Below are 24,306 nucleotides of genomic sequence, written 5' to 3' on the forward strand. Positions count from 1 at the left end.
ACTCAGGAGCAGGAGTGCTTCTGGAAGCTAAAAATCCATGAACGCAGGCAGGGTGTAAATGTGGTAGATTCAGCTTGACGGCTGAACTGTTGCTGTTTATGTGTTAAACTTAATTAATAATAGAAAATAAAGACTTTAATTTGACTTATAATATCCTTTAGTTACTGAATTATAGCCCTGTGCAGGGTTTGGTGGATTGTTGCCTCTCACAGGTAACTGAACTGCACGTGAAGACATGTGGCTGTCAGGTGGAAGTGGATGCACTTCAAGCCGTCCACCTGTGATTGAATCATTTAGAAAGGATTTTTACGCCAGCTCTAAACAGGACCATAACATTTTTGCAAACAAAGCGTTCTTTGGGGGGGTAGGGAATGCTGAAGTGATGCAACAACCACCTGGTAAGTCGTTTGCAAGTCAGAGAAGGATGTAATTACTCTGCCGCCTCAATGAATGTGGGGATATTGTGTCTGGCCACTCTTCTCATATGTACTGTCTGTGTGTTACTTATTTTAATTAAATTAAACTACTCATTCCTAGTGGGTTCTTTTGCAGCATTCATGTGTTCAACCAATCCAAAAAAAAAAAACTTTTCTAAAACACAAAAGCATCCACAAACAGTTAACACAAAGCTGTATAAGTTTGAAAAACTTGAGTTAATGTCCATCTGATATTTTAATAATGGGATATGATAAGTGCCCGGAAACTCTGGCCTGTTTCATTTAAATTGTCCTTTAAACTGTTAAGACATACGGTCCTGAGTGAAAAACAAAAGAAACTTGCCCACCTCTCTTCTGTGGTGTAACATCCCCCCTTACGTGACCCTGACTTCCTTGCAGGCGTCTCCGAACATGTTGCAGTTGTGTGACACCATTGTGGTGGTTTCATCTGGTTACAAGCTTGTTATAGTTTTGCCATTTTATTAATTATTGAGCATTTATTGTGAATTTCCAATATGTTTTGCCATAGACCAATAAATCAACTATACTTTCTGGGATGCAACTGGATTGAACTGCAAGTATATATATAAAAATAGGGGCATTTCCTGAAATATTCATAAGACTTATGTAAACCTTTGTGCGCCTTGAGGGCACTTATCATCTTAATGCTGTTTCAGATGCACTAAATCACCTCTTCTCCAGGATTTTCAGCTGGAAAATACCACGTCATTGTTCAGTGTACGTAACAGCGCTGAAGCATTGGTTTAGCTGTAACAACTCAATGCTTCGACTCTGACCTTCTCCTCTTCCTCGCTAGTCTTCCTCTCAGGAGACCAGACACCTCACAGTCTACCAGTCTGACAGCTACTAAACCAAGAGGCTCAGCACTTTGTCTGGCTGTGAGTAAGAAGAGTTTTTTTATTCCACACCCAGTCCTGCATCCTAATGGAAAACACACTCCTCTATAAAACTGATTCCTTCTGGTGCTCTAGACTTATTCAGCTACTCATCAGATCCAGCTACAACCAATCAGATAACAAGTTAATTATGCTGTTTGTAATGGATTTGGATGCGCAAGGATCTACAGCAACCCACATGTGCCACTCTGCTTTTGAAAGCTGATTTGTTCTCAGAGAGAACCGTCACGCTGATCAACAATGTGGGCGGTCGTGTGAAAGACAGGAATCAGTGAAATGATACCATCAAAACGGCAGATAAAATCTCTTCATCTTCACACCGCCAGGTTTAACTCTGACAGAGGGTTGAAAGACGCTGTGAGATGCAACTTTCACCAGCGTTTACCTTAAAAGCTGCAGGAAAATAATTTCTGTAAATCAAAATGTAGGAAAGATGGAGACTGAGAGGGAATATTGTCCACAACATGATTCCACTCATGACTGCATGAGGATTTATGTATAATAAAGTACATTCAAATTTAACAGCTGCTTTAGGTAAACACTTCTACCGTACTCGACATAAATCTGTCTTAATAGAGGGCAACAGACCAACAAGTCTCCATGGGAAAGAAGAGAAAGACAAACTGTTTGGTAGAAAATGTAATTCTATTCTGTCATTCAAATGAAATACACAGCACGCGGATTTCCACATCACCCGAGTGCCTCTGTAAATCTAATTTATTTCAAAAAGGAAACATTGAGTTGGACACTGGGGATTCATAAAATTGAAAACTCTGCAATGCTGTGGTACAAGAAGTTATACTACAAACTATTTTTTTATGCAAATGAATGCTTGAAGCAGGATAGTGTCTATTTTCAAGCTCTGCAACAGTCGATATAGTGCTTGGATTGCAATGAGAGGACGAGATGCGTTTTTTGTTTGATATTTGAGTTGATTCATTAACTTGTTGGGGATTCTGTATTTGCTAATTCGGTTCAGTTTGTTTAAGCTGATGTGGATGTCTGTACAGAATAACTATTTCGGAGCTCATTAAACAGTAACACATGAGCGATTTCTGCAAGAGAAAAATATTCAAAAGAAAGTGTGGTTTGACAGCACAGGTGAATGTTAAATATATTGTCACAGCTGGGTGTAAAACAAAGAACACTAGCACAGGATAAAAGCGTCATCCAGAGAGATCTGAGTCCAATTTTCCTTCTCGAGTTGAAGTTGCAAACGTAACCCTTCCCTCTCAGACTTTCCCACACTATCTGTTAATGAGGCGACAGAAACACTCTGCTCCTCACTCGCCTCCTCTCTGGATAAAATCTGTCTTCTGGTGTCCAAACCAGCTGGACAGAAACCTCCCAGTCCATGGCTCACAGAGGTTCTGAGGGACCACAGAGCTGGACTTAGGGCAACAGAAAGAAAGTGGCGCCAATCCAAAGAGCACACTAGGAATGGGTGATATTTTACCGTTCACGATAAACCGTCAAAAAAAATCCCCAGGGTAAGAATTTGTCATCTCACGGTAAAAACGATACATTGAGGAAATGAGCCTGAAAGAAAGAAAGAAAGAAAGAAAGAAAGAAAGAAAGAAAGAAAGAAAGAAAGAAAGAAAGAAAGAAAGAAATGAGCCTGAAAGAAAGAAAGAAAGAAAGAAAGAAAGAAAGAAATGAGCCTGAAAGAAAGAAAGAAAGAAAGAAAGAAAGAAATGAGTGAGCCTGAAAGAAAGAAGAAAGAAATGAGCCTGAAAGAAAGAAAGAAAGAAATGAGCCTGAAAGAAAGAAAGAAAGAAAGAAAGAAATGAGTGAGCCTGAAAGAAAGAAAGAAGAAAGAAATGAGCCTGAAAGAAAGAAAGAAAGAAATGAGCATGAAAGAAAGAAAGAAAGAAAGAAAGAAATGAGCATGAAAGAAAGAAAGAAAGAAGAAGAAAGAAAGAAAGAAAGAAAGGAGCATGAAAGAAAGAAGCATGAAAGAAAGAAAGAAAGAAAGAAAGAAAGAAAGAAAGAAAGAAAGAAAGAAAGGAGCATGAAAGAAAGAAAGAAAGAAATGAGCATGAAAGAAAGAAAGAAGAAAGAAATGAGCCTGAAAGAAAGAAAGAAGAAAGCAATGAGCCTGAAAGAAAGAAAGAAGAAAGAAATGAGCCTGAAAGAAAGAAAGAAAGAAAGAAAGAAGAAAGAAATGAGCCTGAAAGAAAGAAAGAAAGAAAGAAAGAAAGAAAGAAAGAAAGAAAGAAAGAAAGAAAGAAAGAAAGAAAGAAAGAAAGAAAGAAAGAAAGAAAGAAAGAAAGAAAGAAAGAAAGAAAGAAAGAAAGAAAGAAAGAAAGAAAGAAAGAAAGAAAGATTCCCGTTGATGATTTTGTATTGGTATTCTTTTATCGTTATTGGGATAAATGCCAGAAATTATCTTGATACATTTTTTTGTCCATACCGCCCATCCCTAGAGCACACTGACTTGTCTGAGTACGGACAAAAACACATCCAGCTTAAAGGCTGCCAAGAAGCCTTTTACCAGAACAAAATCCAAAATGCTCCCAACTCCCGGCAACTGTTCATGGCGTTTAACTCTTTTCTCTCTCCACCACCTGCTCAACTGGGTTGTCTGGAGAAAACTTTGCGTCCTACTTTACTGAAAAGGTTGCTACTATCAGTAACCGATTCTCTGAGCCTGTCCATCTCTGCCCACTCCAACCGGCTACTGGCGCCTCTCTCTGCTCCTTCCTGGCTCAAAATGAGGATGAAGTCTCTAAACTTCTAGTCGGCTCAAAACCAACGACCTGTCCCCTTGATCCTGTTCCTACCGACATCCTTCAGAACATTTTACTTACTGTAGAATCGGCAATAACTCACATTATCAACTCTTCTCTTAAATCTGGCATCTTTCCCTTTGCTTTCAAACAAGCTCTGGTCACCACACTGCTGAAAAAACCTACACTCAACCCTGCCCAGGTTGAAAACTACCGGCCAGTCTCACTGCTCCCATTCATGTCTAAAATTATCGAACGAGCCGTCTTCAGTCAGGTCTCACAGTTCCTTCACGGCAACTGCCTGTATGATCCACATCAGTCTGGCTTTAGGCCACTCAACTGAAACTGCTCTTCTGTCAGTTACTGAGTCACTACGGGCTGCCAGATCTGCTGATCTATCCTCAGTCCTCATACTGCTTGACCTGTCTGCTGCCTTTGACACAGTCAACCACCACATCCTCCTCTCCACACTGTCAACGCTTGGCATTTCAAGATCTGTCCTCCTGTGGTTCATGTCTTACCTCGCAAGAAGATCCTTCAGAGTGTTATGAAGACATATTTCAATTATATTGACTATCTCGAGAGGTGCTTTGTTAGTCTTTGAGCTTGCAGACTGATCTGGCTAAATTAGGGACCAGTCAGCAGTCGCTTGTTGGCACTCGACTGTTACGTGAAAACGAAGATGCTTTCCAACACTTCAAAGAGCCACTGCCAAATGACAAATATGCAAAATATCAGAAGCCGTTGGGGAAATCCTCAATAAATTAAAGTTATAAAGTTAGCTGTTGCACAATGGTGTCAATGCACTGAAAGGGGAAGAGAGTGGGGCGATGGAAGAAGAAGGGGGAAGGGGGAGAGGTGGTTACTGTCCACTTTATTGTGTCGGACACCAGGGGCTGACAATAAATGCATGACAATAAAATTCACATTTTATTGTCATGCGCTGCTCTCATTTGGTGTGGAATGGTGCTGATGACATAATTCCAAAGTTCAGAGTCTGCAAATGCAACAGGGCCAATGCAAAGTAAAATGCAAGGGAGAATCTGCAACCAGTGCAAACCAGTGAATGCCACCCATGTGCTGGGTGAGGGAGCCTGCAGTTCTTGGACAATATCACTTGAATGAACCACCTGCAGGATGCTTTGCTTAGAGCTGTGGTGAATTCATAATATTTTAAACCATATTTTCAAAGTAAAGACAGACAGGGAATGATTTGGATTGTACAAAAAGGAAGTGACTTTGGACTGAAGACAGTCGAGCTTGGGTTATAAGTACAGCATACAATCAAAACACCAACCTGGTGAGAAATCACAGTGAATCCTTGCATACTAGTACAACTAGCACAAGGAAGACCAACACATATAAATACTATCAGAGCCACTGTCAAAATATTCATAATCATATGCACCTCCTGTCATGAGAACAGGAGATTCTGCCCCCTGGTGGTCACATCTTTCTTGTGCTTTACTTTCTGTCAAAGAGATGAAAAATATACAAAGTGCCTTTTTGGATACACTGGATATCCAGTTTTTAGGGGTAGTAGCCTTTTCAAAGTGCAGCTGTTTCAACATAGCCAACAAAAAGCCAGAATTCATAATGTGCACAATTGTGCTCAGGGACAGGATTTTTGCACTCATGTGGACGTTGTAACGGGCTGGTCTAAGGGGTGCCAGTCAGAGTCACGTCTGACAAATAAAAATAACTTTCAACTCAAAAATAAACAGACCTTCAACCCGTACAACAATGTGATAGTGCTCCAAAATAACCAACATACAATAAAGAAACAATTATTCAGACAAGACACAACACAAGTTTCCGTTTGTTTCTTTGTATTTCAGTCCATTCCATATAATCCCGGAATTCCGGTCATTCCACTCCCGATCCCCGACTGTGTATTCCAGTATACAAAAATTAGATCCGGTCCGGGTTTTTCCGCGGATCCCCACCCTACGGGCAACCAGGAAACAGTGTCAGGTAAACACACCACATGGTGAAATGATTTTAAAGACAAAATAAAACAAGACACTGTACCTCCCGTCAGCAAAGTCTGGTCAGTCTGGGGGACAAAGCAGTCATGGAGCTAGGAACTCTGTGGATTCAGTAAGGCTTATTTTTACCAAGGGTTATAATTGAAATATGCTCGTAACTGCTAGATGCTCAGGAGGTTCTTACCGTGGGCTTCAATGCACAATGGCTTTAAGGACAAGGACTTCCCGTAGCAGGTAAGATCAGTCAATATTAGTGGTGTCAACACTAGTTGTGTCTTTGGCTGTGTTTTACCGCAGGTCTGACAAGAGTGGATGGGTGTGTTTTGAAGTAATTTGCAGGGGTGTTGGCGTGTTCTCATTGGTTGCATGGAAAGGGGCGTGAACGGCTGGATTATTTAATGACGTCAGATCAGCTGGGTCGCTACACTCCTCCCCCTTTAATGAAAGCCGACCAAGGGTAAGGCTGCTGTAGTCATCCTCTTGTCGTCCTCCAGATCCATCCCATTCACCCCGGGAAGCAGAGAAGGTGGTGTCCGGGAACCCCAGGAAGTCCTCTTCCTCTGAGTCTTCGAGAAAGATGTCCAACAGGCGCTTACGCTCTTGCTCCTCCAACTCTTGCGCAGAGGGGTAGCAGGGCTTCAGCCGGGAAACATGGACAACCTTCAGGTCCTGCCCTGAATCCTCCAGAACCACCTGGTAATTAACCGGTCCAACTTGCTGCACCACTCTATAAGGGCCTTGCCATTTAGGGGCTAGCTTCGCAGTGAAGGATTTTTCGGCTTTGGAGAGTGGATGGGCTCGGGTCCAAACTCTGTCTGATGGCTGAAACTCAATGTCTCGCCGAGTTTTGTCGTAGTTTCTTTTCTGCCGACGTCGCGCAGAGTCTAGGTTCTTTGTGACAAAGGCACTCAGATCTTCCAGCTGGACAACCTTAGCATAAGCAGGGGTGTCTGGCGCAGACTCTCTGGGTTGTAGCACAACATCCAGGGGTCCTCTCAAGGGGCGACAGAGATTCAGCTCTGCAGGCGAGACCCCAGTGGACTCCTGGACGGCGGAATTGATGGCGAAGCGGAACTCTGCGAGGTATTTGTCCCAGTGCTTGTGCTGGTTCCCGACATAGGAAGCAATCATGGCTTTTAAGGTACGGCTCACTCTCTCAGTAAGGTTGGTCTGGGGATGATATGCTGAGGTTAATTTGTGTCCCACATTCCAGGTCCTGCACACTGTTTGGAAGACTGAAGAGATGAACTGTGAACCACGATCAGACAGAAGGAAATCTGGGAGGCCCCATCTGGTTAAGATGTCTTTCACCAGCACCTGAGATATGGTTTCTGCCGTGGCCTTTCGCAAGGGGAATAATTCCACCCATTTGGAATAATAGTCCACAAAAACCAGGAGGTACATATTTTGTTTTGAGCTCTTGGGAAATGGCCCCATCAAGTCCATGCCCAGCATCTCCCAGGGACGTTGGACCAGAGTTTGCTGCAGCTTGCCAGCCAGTCTGCGGTTTTCAGGTTTGTAGGCTTGACAAACTTGGCAGTTCTGCACATGATGCCGTACATCCAGGCTCAGCTGCGGCCAGTAGACCAGATGTTGCAGTCTCCGGTAGGTTTTATGCCTCCCAAGATGACCAGAGAGGGGGTCCTGGTGGAAATAGTCCAGAAGCTGCTCTCTGAAGCTGGGAGGTATGTAGAGCTGGTAGATGGTTTTGTAGGGGAGGGTGACCACACGATAGATGAGATCCTCCATTATGCAAAGAGTAGTATTGGAGTTAATGGTGACCTTGTCATTTTCCACAATCTTTCGATATAGGGCCTGGCATTCAGAGTCCTCCTGCTGTGCCTTCCATAAGGCCTCGATGGAGAGAGGAAGCTCTTTCGACGGTCCTGAGGAGGCAGATATGACAGAAGCACACACACAGGTAGAGAGGGGTGATCTCCTGTTGGAGCTCGAGAAAGGGCATCGGGCACGGTGTTATATTTCCCTTTCCTGTATTCCACTGTGAAGGTGAATTCTTGCAGCCGGAGGGCCCACCTGATGAGCCGAGTGCTGGGTTTGGTGGTTTTAAACACCCACAGGAGAGAGGCATGATCAGTGACCACTGTGAAGAGTCGTCCTTCCAGGTAAGTCCTCCACTTCTCCAGAGCCCACACCACAGCCAAGCATTCCAGTTCGGTGGCAGAGTAATTCCTCTCAGCTGGATTCAGGTTGCGGCTGGCAAAAGCGAGGACTTCCTCTGTTCCCAAATCTGACTTCTGGACCATCACGGCTCCAAGCCCTACCTCGCTGGCATCCGTGTACACCACAAAAGGAGCCTTGAAGTTTGGGTGTCCAAGGACAGGTGGGTTGACCAGATGTTCTTTAAGTGTGTCAAATGCGGCTTGGCAGGCAGGTGACCAGAGGAACCTGGCTCCTTTTTTCTTCAGGGCATTGAGTGGCTCCGCGATCCGTGAAAAATTGGGAACGAACCGATGATACCACCCCGCCATTCCAAGGAACCTCTGTACCGCTTTCAGGTTAGTAGGAACGGGGAAGTTGCGCACTGCTTCTGTCTTGTCCGGGTCAACGTGTACTCCATCAGCTGATACGATGTGCCCCAAGAATTTCAGAGATGTCCTAAACAGTTTGCTTTTTTTCATATTTACAGAGAGGCCAGCTCTTCGCAGCTTGTCAAGGACAGATTGTACATCACCAAAATGCTGCTCCCAGGAGGGGGAGAAAATTATGATGTCGTCCAGATAGACGAAGCAGATCAAGCCTTTCAGTTCTCCTAGGGCTCTCTCCATAAGTCTTTGGAAGGTTGCAGGTGCGTTCTTCAGTCCAAATGGCATGACTTTAAATTGAAACAGACCCAGAGGGCAGGTGAAAGCTGTGATTTCTCGCACCTCAGGATCCATTTCCACCTGCCAGTACCCACTATTCAGATCCAGTGAAGAGAAAACTGCAGCACCTGCGAGGTTATCCAGGATTTCCTGGATGGTGGGAATGGGGTAGGCATCAGTGATGGTGTTTTCATTCACTTTCCGGTAATCCACACAAAATCTTGGTTTTCCAATCTTCCGGGGAATCAACACCACCGGAGAAGCCCAAGCCGAGCAAGAAGGTTCAATGACATCCTCCCGTAGCATGTCATCGAGGAGCTCCTTCATCACCTTCAGCTTCGGAGGGGAGACACGATAAGGTTTCTGTTGAATGGGAATGGGATAAGTGAGGAATATTGGATGTTTCAACAGGTCAGTGCGTCCCACTTTAGTTGTGCAAACATCAGTGTTATTATACAACAAAGTCTCTAACTGGATTTTTCCCTGTTCCTGCAGATGAGCCTCCTGGATGGCCTGCTGGAACAATTGTGAGTCTTCCCCAAAGGTCTGTGGAGGGAATAGTGCATAGGCCGATGGAGCTTCCACGGAAAATAAAGCAACAGTGTTGCCAGACTCCCCCTCCCCCAGCGGAGAGGCCGCTGCACAGAAAAAAAACCTCCTCTTGTCATCTTCCCGGAACCAGTACGTCCCTCCTGCCACATCAATCTGCATTCCCGTGAAAAACACGAAATCCAACCCCAGCAGAGCAGGAAATGCCAAAGCAGTTGAATCCAGAACCACCACCGTCACCATCCAACCCAGTATCTTCCATCTTGACTGTGTTCTGCAGGTTGTTCTTAAACAATCCTCTTTATTTTATTTTATTTTTTTTATTTACTTATTATTCTTTTTTTTTTTCTATTTATTTTTCTCTTTTTTTGTGAAAACCAGGGTGTGGGTGTCTTTTAAACGTGGGGTGCCACTTTGTAACGGGCTGGTCTAAGGGGTGCCAGTCAGAGTCACGTCTGACAAATAAAAATAACTTTCAACTCAAAAATAAACAGACCTTCAACCCGTACAACAATGTGATAGTGCTCCAAAATAACCAACATACAATAAAGAAACAATTATTCAGACAAGACACAACACAAGTTTCCGTTTGTTTCTTTGTATTTCAGTCCATTCCATATAATCCCGGAATTCCGGTCATTCCACTCCCGATCCCCGACTGTGTATTCCAGTATACAAAAATTAGATCCGGTCCGGGTTTTTCCGCGGATCCCCACCCTACGGGCAACCAGGAAACAGTGTCAGGTAAACACACCACATGGTGAAATGATTTTAAAGACAAAATAAAACAAGACACTGTACCTCCCGTCAGCAAAGTCTGGTCAGTCTGGGGGACAAAGCAGTCATGGAGCTAGGAACTCTGTGGATTCAGTAAGGCTTATTTTTACCAAGGGTTATAATTGAAATATGCTCGTAACTGCTAGATGCTCAGGAGGTTCTTACCGTGGGCTTCAATGCACAATGGCTTTAAGGACAAGGACTTCCCGTAGCAGGTAAGATCAGTCAATATTAGTGGTGTCAACACTAGTTGTGTCTTTGGCTGTGTTTTACCGCAGGTCTGACAAGAGTGGATGGGTGTGTTTTGAAGTAATTTGCAGGGGTGTTGGCGTGTTCTCATTGGTTGCATGGAAAGGGGCGTGAACGGCTGGATTATTTAATGACAGATCGTCAGATCAGCTGGGTCGCTACAACGTGAAGATAATAAAGTTAGAGTGCCCTGACAAAACACCGGTCTAGCAATCTGACTTACTCTTAGCTGATTATGCAAAGTCAAGCAATTCAAATGAGCTGCTTTAAGATGTACATTTTTGATCAAGTGTCATTTGTAAAATTCAAACATGTCCTAGAGAAGATGACGTTGTGCCATCATTTCTCAGACATTAAACAGCCACTAAGATTTATTCATTCAGTTACAGAAATAACACACTGTTGAATATTTTTAAGTGCCATTAAGGTTAGAGGCTCCGTCCTTTATGCAAAGTCATGAAGATTAAGAGCAAGTTTTAGTACTGTAAGTTTTACTTTATTTCCATTCACTTAGTGTGGAAATGGCTATTTCTGTTCTGCCACTTATGCTTTCCCAGCATCGCCTGTCCTTCAATTCAAAGGCTGTTTTTGGAACCGCATGAAGAGATGGTCCTTCACGGTAAAACCTACATTATACTTACTGCGTAGCAGCTGTGCACGTAGCCCAAGCACTGCGCCTACGCTGTCTATTCTGTGTTTTTGTTGGTTTGCTCTGAATTTACACCTCCAGGCAACTTTTTCTGCAGCATCGTAGCTCACAGTGCCAAGTTTCCTTATGTTTACATTCTGTACGTCCCTCAGACGTAGCAGCAGAACAAATGAAGTTGGAGCTAATAAATGGTGAGCATCAGTCTCTTTTACACGCACTGCAGCAAGCTATTGTTCTACCCGACTGGGAAATGACAAAGAAGAAGTGGCTGGAAATTGAGAAACCAAGAGGGACAAACCCATCCACCACATTTCTTGCAAATAGCATCGGTGCTAAGTGAAGTTACATTTGGAGAGAGGTGCACGCAAGACTACACCATTGCCTATGATGTTGACTACGCCATCATGTTCACACATGTGCTATAGCTACGGTGTAGCTTTGATGCAGAAGTATAAATCCAGCTTAACAGGTCCAAGACTAAACCATCTGTTAGCAAGAACTGCCTCCTCTTTTAGGTTGCACGTCCACTGAAGGAACGATTTCGTGTTTACCATTGACCGTAAGCCCCTAACCTAATGAATCAATACATACAAATGTAACTCAACCAGACAGTCACGGAAAATAATAAACTTTTTAGTTCATTAAATTATGTGACCCAGAGCCGCTTGGTGGCGTAGTGGGTTAAGCAGCGGCAGGTTCAAATCCCAGCCTGTGCACCTTTGCTGCATGTCATCCCCATTCTCTCGCTACCTCCTTCCTGTCTGTACACTTTGAATAAAGGGCCACTAGACCAAAAAGACCAAAAAACTGCAGGCAGTAGAGGATCATAGAACAGAGGAAACTTACTACAGCCATGTGTAACCTTTCCTCCATGTTGTTTTAGGAGTAATAACACTCCACTAGAGCAACAAACCAGAATCTTCCAGATGCAGAGAGCGACATCAGCTTTGATTATGGCACTTTTCCACTAGTACCTACTCAGCGCGCCACGCCTCGACTCGTTTGTTTTTAGACACCCAGGTGAGAAGTGGGCGCATTGGAGTGAAGCTGCTGTGACGTATTTGATTGCGTGATCTAAACGGAGAAGACAACACTGAAGATGTAGAACCTGGAGGAGATGATATATGTGCTGCTTGGTCTGTGACTTGTGTTCGATATCAAGTTAAAAATGAGAGTGAAAGAAGCTTCAAGCGGCGACACTTTTTTTTGTTTGTCTGTGTCGCGCTGATGAGAAATCAGCTGAGAGCCGCGAGCGGCTGAGAAGTGACAGAGCTCCTGGTGGATCTGGTCGTTCCTTATCGCCCGTCTAGATCCCTTTTTAATTCTCTCCTCAGCCACCAGGTTTATGAACATCTGCATCTCAGAGTTGGATCACGAAACAGACGTTTGCGCTGCCATTGCCTGTTGAATAAAATCGCAGTGAACCGTGAGTCGCTCTTTCACTGACTCCCGCTTCCTGACTCAAACCTCTGACGGCCCCGCCCCCGACCAATCGGTGGCCTGTAGTGTGATGACGTCAGATACAGGGCCGACTCAGCACGCTTAGAACCTCGGCAGAATAGATACAGAAAAAATATCTACTCGGCACGCCTCCAGCGGCCTCAACCCGTAGTAGAAAAGCGTAAGACGGGGGCTTGGCGAGTAGAGGCGCGATGAGTAGGTACTAGTGGAAAAGTGCCATTAGATAACAGCCTGGCGCCGGATGCCCTCTTTCCCATAAAGTAGGGCTGGGCGATTTTGGACAAAAATAAAATCCAGATTTTTTTCTCTGAAAACCCGATTTTCGATTTCGATTTCGATTTTTTTGGTAAAACTACAAAAGACAATGGAATGGCGTCCGTATTAATGGTGCCATCGGTGTAAACCGGAGTCAAGTTCTCTCGTCTGATTTATGTCTGACCTGGCAATAAAGCTTTTTCTGATTCTGAATAAATTGTTTCAAATATTTTATCTTTATTTTTGAAGAAAAATAGCAAACAAATGTCCCTATTGGGAATGAAGTGCAATTGAAAGATACTGTAAATCCTCCTTGAGTTTAGTAAAGTGACAACATTTACAATTTTCTTGACCAAACAAAGATGACTAGACGGGCTCTGTCTGTAATGCAGCCAGCTGCAAAAAATCGATTTTCCGATTTTCCTTTTTTTAACATCGATTGTGATTAATAAATCCGATTTAGATTTAAAATTGATTAATCGCACAGCCCTACCATAAAGTTGAGTTTGCTTTTTGAGACGCTGCCCAGAGCGCCCCAGACATGTTGCCTTCCCAAGGGTCTGTGCGTAGGCAATAAGCATGCCTTGTTGCTTTCCATAGAATAGGAATAGGTTGCAAGCGATTTGTTGCAGGCAGTGGAAACTCACCATTAGCCTTGCTGATCTTTGCAGTCTTGATGTTTCCATTTGAAAGCCAGTTAGGAGGCTGTTGGAGTCCAACATGTCTCAATTAAACACATCGTACACATCTTCAGTCAGTAGTGATTTCCAGGAAAAGGTTCAAATTTCCTCTTCCTGCCTACCATTTTATTTACTTCCACAAATCTCCAATGTGCTCTCGTCAACTACTTTTTTTGATTTTCTGTGCGTTAATTTTGGATTTGGAAAGCCGGATCAGCTGCTCTCGTATGAAAACAACTGACTGAAGTCACATTACATTATATCCAACATCATAACAGTTGAAAAGTGCCAGAATTACCAGCAAACATCCTTTAAGCAGCACAGCATCCAAACCGGTGCAGCAAAATGTTGCCCAAAAAATATTTTTAATGGGAAATAACTTTGCAGAAAAAGTCTAAATATGTTGCAAAGTAAGACACAACATGTCCAGAGTTACAGCGACAGGCTTCGAGACCACTCTTCACCACTCTGCATGGTTTACCATGAGAACAGTCTGCAGTATGGGAAACAGGACCAAATGTTGTATTTCTTTGGAAAAATGGATAATATGGAACCGACCAGTCCAACTCCAATACAGCATCCCATGAATCCCATGATGCTTCCTCTGAATGATGCTGCAGATGAAGTTGTTGGTGATTACAGTACAGTGAACATTAGCCGGTAGCATAGATAGACCAGTATTACACACAAAACTCCTCTGCCTGACTTAAAAGTAATCTTTCGCTGGAACTTGAAGTATTTTATCTACAAGCTGATAAAAGTCTCTACACAAAAATTCAGTTTTATTGGTGTTCGGTTTGAATTTATTTTGTAATGTGACTGGTCAACCTCTGAAACCTATCTGGAGCTCTGGTTGCACAGTGAATGAAATTCAGATATTTGCGTGTGGTTGATCTTTAAAAGCTTTAAAAGCTTACCCTCAGTCAGTGCCCCTTCAAACATGTCTTTTTCACTGTCGAACAAATTTACAGAGACATTTTTGGCACCGTTGCAAAGGAATTCAAGCACAAGTTAGGCACATTTTAATGAATAAGTAGTGGAGAAAATAAACTAGACAATAAAGGTGTATCTATGTCCCACAGGGCTGTAATGAACTGAACATATACTGGCTAATAAAAAATTAATCTAAACCAAATTTTCATCTGCAAGCTGGTCATATGATCCAATACATGGATATGCAAAGACGAAAAAATTGTTATTATACCGTTTGTACCAATATTTTTGAAGTGATACTTAAATGTGCACAAAACAGCAGTGATGGAAACATAACAAGAACATCTACTTGATGAACCTCGGGACCTCTGGAGTCCGACTGAGAAATAAAATAAGTAATGAAAGAAAAGAAAAGGCAAAAACGCACAGTGGGGTTTGTAATAATCACGTGGGCTTCATCACTAAGAACTCTCTTCTCTTTACACATCAATTGATCCGTCCTCAATGTAAAAAATACTGCCGGCGTTTAATTTCGCCTGAAGCAAAGTTTCGGGACGTTTGGTGTACAACATCGCAGCTCCGATACGCTGCCCGTTTTCACGTCCTCAGCATCTGCAGCGCACAGTCAGACGCGATTAGATTTAAATCACCATAATGAGCCAAAGAAAGAAGAGGACCTTGATTTCTCTTTGCATCAGATATAACTTAATTGGTAGGAGTGACACCAACATGAATTCAGAGAGATCAAATCCCTCTCAGTAAAAGGCTCTTCCTTAAAAATTCCCTTTCTGTCTGGACTTCAATATTTATGGCACTGGTGGCTTGCAAAAACGTGCTACTCTCGAGGTTGTTTAAAAGTGGAGGTATAATAGAGCACAGTCACACTCCCTTAAAAAGCCAGCAGGGGTGAAATTGCAGAAAAAAGTTGGTAATGTCACAGCAGGGAGCTATTAGCTAGACAACACTGTTCTATGCCACTTTTTACTCATCCAATTCCTTCTCTTCCACCACAGTCCTACTCTGCAACCCGTTTCTTTATCCAGTTACTGAGTTTTCTGCCATTTTGAGTACGTCCTCACTTTTCTTCCTCCTTGCTACCCTCATTAAGCCTAATCTCGAGGATGCAAAGCACCCAGAGAGCAGATGGTGGCCCCTGTACAAACACAGCAGAGTCAGCGAGGGATAAAATGAAAAAGGCAGGGCAAAAAATGTCACTGCGCTTGTGACAAACAAAGTAGACAGCCTGCAGTCTCTGACCGCAGAGGTTTATTCCTCTGGACTTCATACTGCTCGATACTCTCATCATTCTTCCTCCAGAGCAACTCGGACTCTCCACGTCTCCCTTTCGTCACAGAATTCACAGCCCTGATTTAGCGCTGCCTTGTTTCTCTGAAAATCCGTCTTGTTCCTCCTAAACTGGCCACTGACTCTGTTCCGTCGTCTTCTCTGATGCAAACCGACGCGCCCCGTTTCTCCTCATCAGCAGCTGCAGGGCTGTGGTCACTCAGTTCATAAAGAGGACACAACCGAGAGAACATTAAACCCTGCTCAGCATGTGTCCTCCATGAAAACAGGGCACTTGAGAACTTGGACTGAGACAGTGAAGCCGTGCCACACTAATCTATGGTAGTGCGCTCATCTAAATACAAAAGTATGTGAACCCTTGGAAATCACTGGGGTCTGCTCTTATTTTGCCAAAAGAAAAATGGGATCTAATTTTCAAGTGAGTCACAATAATAGACTAGTACAAAGTTATTAAGCTGATCAGACTGTAAATAATGTTATTTCTACCATAAAGTTGGACATATTAACATGAAGGACAAAGGACATTTAGGCCTGTGTTGAAAAAAATCGATTTCCCAATTCTAAATCGATTCTCATATTAATTCCTAAAAATTGATTCATATTTCTAAAGATCGATTTTTTTTATTTTTTTTGTTTTTTTTTTATTTTTTTTTTCCTTTCTTTTATTTATTTATGTATTTTTTTTCATCATTACATTACAACCTTTGGTTATTTTTTTGTTTATCCCGAAAAAAGGAATGTTTTGTTGGACACGAGAATAACTGGTGCCATGTTTTTGCCTTTAAATATGTTTAAAGGTATGAAAACATTAAAGTGTTAGGTTATAATTGCATACATTGTCTATATTTCATTACTTTATATACTGTCTTGGGGTTACATTTGCAAAAAATGCTAAAAACCAAATGCTCAAAAATTAAAAACCAAAATAGACCGAAAATGGAACAAATAAAAACGGAATGTGGGAAAAAATAAAACCGATTTCATCCGTCTCTGTTTCCTCCCTGGATCTGTTTGGTAATTCTGACCCACACGATGTTTCTGAAAGCAGTTCTATCAGCATTCTGGGAGCTGATTGGTCCTTACAGCATCATTAGCTGCCAATACTTGGTGTTTAATCTCAATATAATACTAGTATGAATATTTTGCATAACTAGAGTCATATAATTCATGCAACAGCTCAAAAAACAGTTTTAATAACACTAACCCAAATCAATATCGGAATCGGATCGAATCAAATCTTGATAATCGATTCTGAATCTTAAGAATTGGAATCGAATCGATTCTTGACATTTGAATCGATCCCCAGCCCTAAGGACATTGACAAACCTTTAGAGGCAGACCCTAGTGGTCAGTCCAGGAATAGCGGTTTTTCTCACTTTTGCACTGGACTGAAAGTTGGTCGTTGGCCTTTGGCCACTAATTCTATTCTATTGCAGCAGCCCAACTGCCTCATAATGACTAGACATTCAAGTTTAGAGGTTTAATCTGCAGAAAATCTTGTACTGTGTAAACTCCATTACAGATCAATATGATTTCCGACCCCCAATAACAAGGATACCAAGTTGTTTACACAATGCAACAATATTATGACACTGAACATTGTGTGGTGTTGACTTGTCTTTATCAGTGAGCAAAACATCAGGGAGCGATGTGGACCACACTATCCCCCCCAAGGAGACATGCAGAATGGAGGTGTTGAGGATCAAACCAGCTATCGTTTCTCTGCAGGACGGCCACTGTAGCACCTGAGCTATAGCCTCCCCACTCAGGAGCAGCGTCTTTGGTGGGAGACAACAACTTTCTTTGTGTGGACTTTGGGCTTTGTAACTCCACAGCCTTTGTTTTTACCTAAAGATAAATGCTGCATAACACACTCTAATGGAAAGGCTCAAAAGGCACAAAATTACCTTTTAAATGACCTGTGGTAAAAAGTGAAGGCACTAATTAAAATGAGCTACTTCAGGAAACACTTGCTCCAGACAGTGGGGGGTACTTGGCAAAAGTTTAACAAAGAAAAATCTGTGCTTTTTGTTTTAAAAGTAAAATTTAGAAGTTCACATAAATATTACAGGAGGGGAAAACACAGGAGAGCGCTTAAGAAGTTAAGAAAACGAGAACCTACATCTTGCTCCCTTTGCTGCATACAGACACATTTGCAATGCAAATGCCAGATTAGGGACAAACACATCAGACTGATGATCCCCACCTTCTGTTTGTGCCGAACAGCATCCAACATTCAGCTCGCATCACGGGACCAGCAGGAGGTCAACTCTTCCATAACTTGGTGTATAGAGGTCAAACAATGCTGAAAAAAAGCCCTTTCACAGGCTGACCTCATTCAGAGAGTATCAGAACAGGGCGAGGACAGGGACAAAGGCCAAATGGCACTGAGGATACTGAAGGTGCAGCGACAATGGATGGCAGCCATGTTTATGACTCCCTGAGGCAGATCTTTTTTTCATCATCAGCACTTCATTTCATAAAAGAACAGGTACAGAATCTTAAACCAAAATTTATCAGTGACGTCTTACATTCAAGTGTCTACAAATCGTCTATGAAATATTTTATTTTGCTTTCTTTTACTACATTTGAATGTGGTTGAATATGGTTTATCATAACATCTAATTATTGTATAATTTCCTGATTTAAATGCATTGCAGGGAGAACTCTGTCTTTCACTTCTGGAAATGTTTCTATGAATAAAGATGATTAATTTACCCTCTTACATTTACTAATAACATTCTTCTACTCCAAATCAGCCCACCAATATTCATCACTTTGAACTTTCGGCTGCCAATTATGTCTAAATTTAAACTTTACATGCAAGAAAAATCTTAAATATATCTTGTGATTGTGAACAAGTAAGACACAGACACACACAAATATATATATATATATATATATATATATATATATATATATATATATATATATATATATATATATATACATATATACACATATATACAGTGGGGAGAACAAGTATTGGATACACTGCCGATTTTGCAGGTTTTTCCACTTGAAAAAGCATGTAGAAGTCTGTAATTTTTATCATAGGTACTCTTCAACTGTGAGTGACGGAATCTAAAAAAAAAAGTATGGAGTGGAGTGGAGAACAGGAGGGCTTCTTAAAGAAGAACTAACAGGTCTGTGAGAGCCGGAAGTCTTACTGGTTGACAGGTGATCAAATACTTATGTCATGCAATAAAATGCAAATGAATTACTTAAAAATCATACAATGTGATTTTCTGGATTTTTTTTTAGATTCTGTCACTCACAATTGAAGAGTACCTATGATAAAAATGACAGACTTCTACATGCTTTTCAAGTGGGAAAACCTGCAAAATCGGCAGTGTATCAAATACTTGTTCTCCCCACTGTATATATACATATATATATATATATATATATATATATATATATATATATATATATATATATATATATATATATATATATATATATATATATATATATATATATACACATACACACACACACACACACACATATATATATATATACACATACCACCAAACCAGATCACACCGAAAGAAATGAGAGCAGTTTCACAGTCAGCAAAAATCTGATAAATAGTCACATCATCATCCCTCAAACTTAAAACATTTCTTTGCTGATTTATATTAACCTGATCCGTCAGACCCATTAACTTTACTGAAGTTCTCCATCGTTAAACGGGTCTGGTACTCTCACGTTCACAGCCACTCCCACTGGTACAGAAGATACCGAACCATTCACAATGGGGAAGGGGTTTATGCGATGACTCATACAGAATCATCCGTAAGTCACTATTCAAAACAATTAAAATGGTAGCTGAATTGCTAATTAAACATTGGATCATCAGATTTTTACTGCAAAGCCGTCAACAGTCACTAACTGGCTACTCAACTCAATCATTTTGGTTTAAATGTTCTGTTAACCTTCATCTTTACTGCGTGCATTTCTCTGGACAAACCAAGAGCTCTGCACAGCAGCTGTTCTGCTGTTTCCTTGAGAGCTCCATGCAGCACCACCAAAAAAGAGCTTGTTAGCATAATGTTAATTTTAAATAAAGTATACCGGTAAGTGCAGTTTCTTATGTTGGCACTTTTAACTTTCGATTTGCATGTCTCGTCATCCTCAAACATTTCACGACTGACGTAATCCAGAAAGTACTTAGGGCTGTGAAATTCGTTGAAAACTCCGACAGGGTGTTATATTTTGATTAATGCAGGATTTATGTGCTCTTGTGTGTTTGCATTATTTTAATCAGTGCGATCACGTCTCATATCCGGGAAGAATATACATTCTGTTTGCAGAGAGTTTTCCTCAACGTACAATCAATCAAACACTAATCTCTACAGTAATAGAGGATGAAAGTGCATGGTGACCTTGGTAAGTACTGCAGTTTCACTTGTTAAGTTTGATGTCACCAGAGCAATATCAAATTATGACAGTCAGAGTGACTACATGAGCTGCTGCAAACACATGGCTCGGCGTGAAACCCATTTACTGTTTGAGCCACCTGTCACGAGGTGACGAAGCATCGTGACCTCCACACATGAATGCCAATATGTGAAGCAGCAAGAAGTCCTATTTGATGCCGATGGCTGCGTTTGACAAACGGCTTCATTGTTTTGGGTGGCAGACGGTCTTACACAAACACACGCCGGTCCAGAGCGGATCACGTGGACGTAGCGCAGTCCTCCATCAGTGCCCTCTTTAATGCCTAATCCTCAGTTAATAAATCCACATCCATGACCGGTGGCTTCCCATTTGCTTTGTAACCTTGACTTCATCAGATCTCATTCATAGCTCCCTTTTAGCCTGCGCACATTTCCATAAATGACACTAAAGAAGAAATATGAAGTGCATTTATCCTCAGCTACTTTCCCCCCTTTCCTTATCCTGGATTTTGATGATGCTGCCCTCTCATGAATCATAAATGACCCGGAGGTTCAAAATAAAACCACGTTCACCTCATTTTCACTCCAAATGGCAATAGTATTGTTCCTCTCAGCCAGCGTACCAGAAGGCAATAAATTCCCATGAGACAGGACTCTGCAACAGCTGAAATGAGTTCAAATTTACACTCTCCATCCTCGGCATTTACTAGATTAATCCTGGAGCAGATGAGGGATACTTCAAGAGCAGAGATTTAATCAAGCTCGCCTAATATTCCCCTGGAGCCCCCACAGCTTAAATAAGCAACTCTTTCTAAAGGCGACCGATAGGTGCCGGATGTTATTACTCACCCAGCAAAGGCTGTTGCCATCCCGTTTGCAGCGTCTCAATAATTTATTCTAACTCATATTAAGACCCTTCAGCCTGCAGCAGCAGAATAATCAAACTTTTGCTGAAATAGTGAGCGTGTTGTTGATAACCACACCTTCCAGAGCGGTCACTATTGTGCAAAAGAAAGGAAAGCGCCTGTTCAACATCTTTACCATCAATAAGTTTAATCTGAATTTAACCTCCTCGGTGAGTCATCTGACTCCTTCCAGCTCTCGAATTCGACTTTGAAACAGGACAGGGCGCCTCGATTCCTCTTTGCAGGCAGAAAGTAAACTCTGTAAAAAGTTTTAACTGTATTAGTCGGAGCGGGAGTGTGGTGACTCACCACCGCCAGTGAGTCAACAGTGTTTCAGCACCCAGGGAAAAGTCTGATAATGCAAATCTGCTGACACACACACACACAAATAGCGGGAGTGCCGTGGTATTATCTGTCATTAGGCTGGGATTAAAGTCATTTAGCCTTCGTTAGATAATCTGTCATTAGGCTATGATTACAGCACGCGCTCCAGTGGCTCTGAATCTGCTAAGTGGGTAGATTAAAAAAGAAAAAAGAAAACTGAAATAAACTAATGAGTCTGAATCTGAGAGTTTTTTTTAAGATGATGATAAGGAACATTATACTTTAAGCTGATACAGAAAAAGATATATTTGCATCGTTTTATCATTGTCACTTCAGAGTTTAAACTTGTCTCTTGGTTTGTCAGATGATAATGTGACGATAAAACGACAAAATACAGAGGAGAATTGTTGAAAAAGGTTATTCCCAAACTAGTTTTTAGAATAAAGATTGAGTGTAAGTGAGGAGGTGTTTGGAGACATCTCAAGGACCTCATCCACTTAGTTTTCCAGTAATAAGATGCCAACAAGCCAGCCGTTCCAGATGAAAAAGAAAACACTCTAAAGCATAAAAAATTAAATAAAATCGCAAACTGGATGCGATTCTTTTACAGAATCGCAGGATAGCTGTGGTCTTTGAACTCATTGGCAGATTGGGATAAATCTTGGAGCAATTGGAAGCTCAGCTTGGTGGAAATTGACCACAAATTCTGATCTTTGGAGTCGCCATGGAGATGAAGTTGGCCAAATAAAATTGTTGATATTTCAATCTGACTTTGGCAGAGCGGCTTGGCCGGCCGGTCTAGCCACAATCTCCCTAGATGTATGAAAACAAGACGCACTGCTCCCGCTCCCCCCCCTCTCCTCCACACATGCTAGTCTTCATTATGATGTCATTAAACTGTTTGAGTAAGTTGCTTTGTTTGTGCTGAGGTGTTTTTTCTGCACATTCACACTGTGTATTTATACACAGCGTGAAGATATCTTCTCCCTCCTCTTTCCAGGTGTTCCTTTCACCAGTATACCCATGTCATATGTTTTCGTCTGTTTTCTTTTTTTTGTTCTCTTGATGGGCTGTACTGGACACTAAACGGTGGTGTGGGGTTTTATCCGCCTTGAAAACAACAAAGACATAGCATCAGTAGGAAATACCAAGTACCAACCATCTAATTTCCTGGTTAAGGCTTCCCAAGCAACATTGCTGCGCCTCACATGAAGAAAAACAGGCTTCAAAACCGGTCTTCGGACACCAATAGGTCACATGATCGAATGCTTTGTCCATTGTTTCATACGGAAAATATCTTAGCAGGAAGTGCAATGCTACCAAGTGTACCAATGCTGTTGGTTGTGGTCTACGCCAACACAACACATATTTCAGGAGGTGGACATCAGGCTACAGAAGATAACAGGCCCCCAAGCAACAGCCGGTATATATCCTCAGTTTGACTTAGGAGTTAAATGACCCATTACAGTGTTGACTCTGGTATAAATATAACTAGTACTCTATATCATTTGGCAATGGTCATATAATTTCAGTTTGCCAGCCATCAATGAAATAAAAAAAGACGACGGCGAAGAAAAATAAGAAGAGGAAACACAAAAACCAAAATGATGAAATAAACACGGAAGGAGAAGTGTTTCAGTTTGCCGTGTTTCCATACGCTGCAACCATGGGGATGAATTGAGAAGGTATGACTCAAACTTAAGGGGGCATCAAGGGGGCAGAACAGCATCACCTCCTGTGTACCGCATACCAAATCAGCAATGAGTCAGCACCCAGCTCCATCTCGGAGTTTGCTGGAACAACACTGAACCTAACCCAAGGCAGGGACTTGTTTTGGCCCCACATTTGTTCCTAAAAAATTCTGGTTGAGGAGCTGGTGATGGAGACACACACCAACAACTGAAAGCAGACCTCCACTAATGGAGACTCGTGAGATAGTCAGGAGTGATGGGCCACAACGTGACCCCGGCATTGAGCCTTAAACTACCTAAATATGTTACCAAGTCCTCCAATAAATAAAATATTCCCAAATTAAACCAAATATAAAATATGATACAAAAAATGTATCTAAAATAATACAAAAAAAAAAACAACTATCAGTAACAATGCAGCATAAACAACAGCATTCGTTATAGCTTTAGCCCGATCTGAATGACTGGAAAAAGCCTGTTTAAAGGTAGCAGCATTGACATGGTGCTGGTTTCTTTCCTCGCAGCAGCGATATTCACATTCACGTGGTGCCGTTTCAAATGTGTTATGAGGTTTGGGTTGTTACCAGTAAGATGCCTGATTGCTTTTAAAAAAAGTTGGCACATTGCCCTCGTCTTATTTAGTGTACTTGTCTTTGTCCGTTGTTGTTTTTCACCAGGAAACCAAAGTGTTCCCAAACAGGAGCCCTTAAAGATAAGGGAGGGTCTTCAAGCTCCGGCTTCTTGTTTGCGTCAACCATGACGCCTGCTAGCAGAAAAAAAAAGAAAATTGGTGGGAGACTGGTGCTGACTACAAACTTCCAGTCCGCCACTTAAGATGTCCTTGTGGGAACTCGGATTTGAAGTATGCTTTGTGCTCAAAACAAGCCTGTTAACTAGCTACTGTTAAACATTGTAATGTATTCGGATTGGTACATACGTATCTGTACTGACAGCCCTGTACCGAAACGCTTCGGTACAAATGCATATACCGTTACACGCTACTGAATATACATATACTGCATAAATACATTTAATGGCCAGTCATCAAAAGCTTTCAACATCTAATTGGAAACTAATTGTCACACTTCAATATTCAGTGTCAACATATTCCGACTTTTTACACAAACCCGTTAATGCAGCAGCTCTGTGCGATTTCCAGCTGTTCTGCAACAAAAGCAACACATGCAGCTGATCATTCACAGATACATAAATAGAAAATAGTCAAAGCA

General features: G+C 41.8%; 1 protein-coding gene and 1 long non-coding RNA gene across 2 annotated transcripts in view; one reads left to right on the top strand and one right to left on the bottom strand.

Moving 5' to 3' along the window:
* LOC133452490 (contactin-associated protein-like 4) overlaps positions 1-24,306 on the bottom strand; it is a 189,123-nt gene that overhangs the window by 151,080 nt on the left and 13,737 nt on the right. The gene's annotated exons all lie outside the window — the stretch shown is intronic.
* LOC133451883 (uncharacterized) lies at positions 8,104-9,269 on the top strand. Its single transcript, XR_009783218.1, has 5 exons — positions 8,104-8,194; positions 8,279-8,412; positions 8,498-8,587; positions 8,719-8,877; positions 8,962-9,269. It is a non-coding gene; the product is annotated as an uncharacterized LOC133451883 (long non-coding RNA).

Source organism: Cololabis saira, chromosome 10, assembly GCF_033807715.1.
Source record: "Cololabis saira isolate AMF1-May2022 chromosome 10, fColSai1.1, whole genome shotgun sequence".
NCBI lineage: Eukaryota > Metazoa > Chordata > Actinopteri > Beloniformes > Belonidae > Cololabis > Cololabis saira.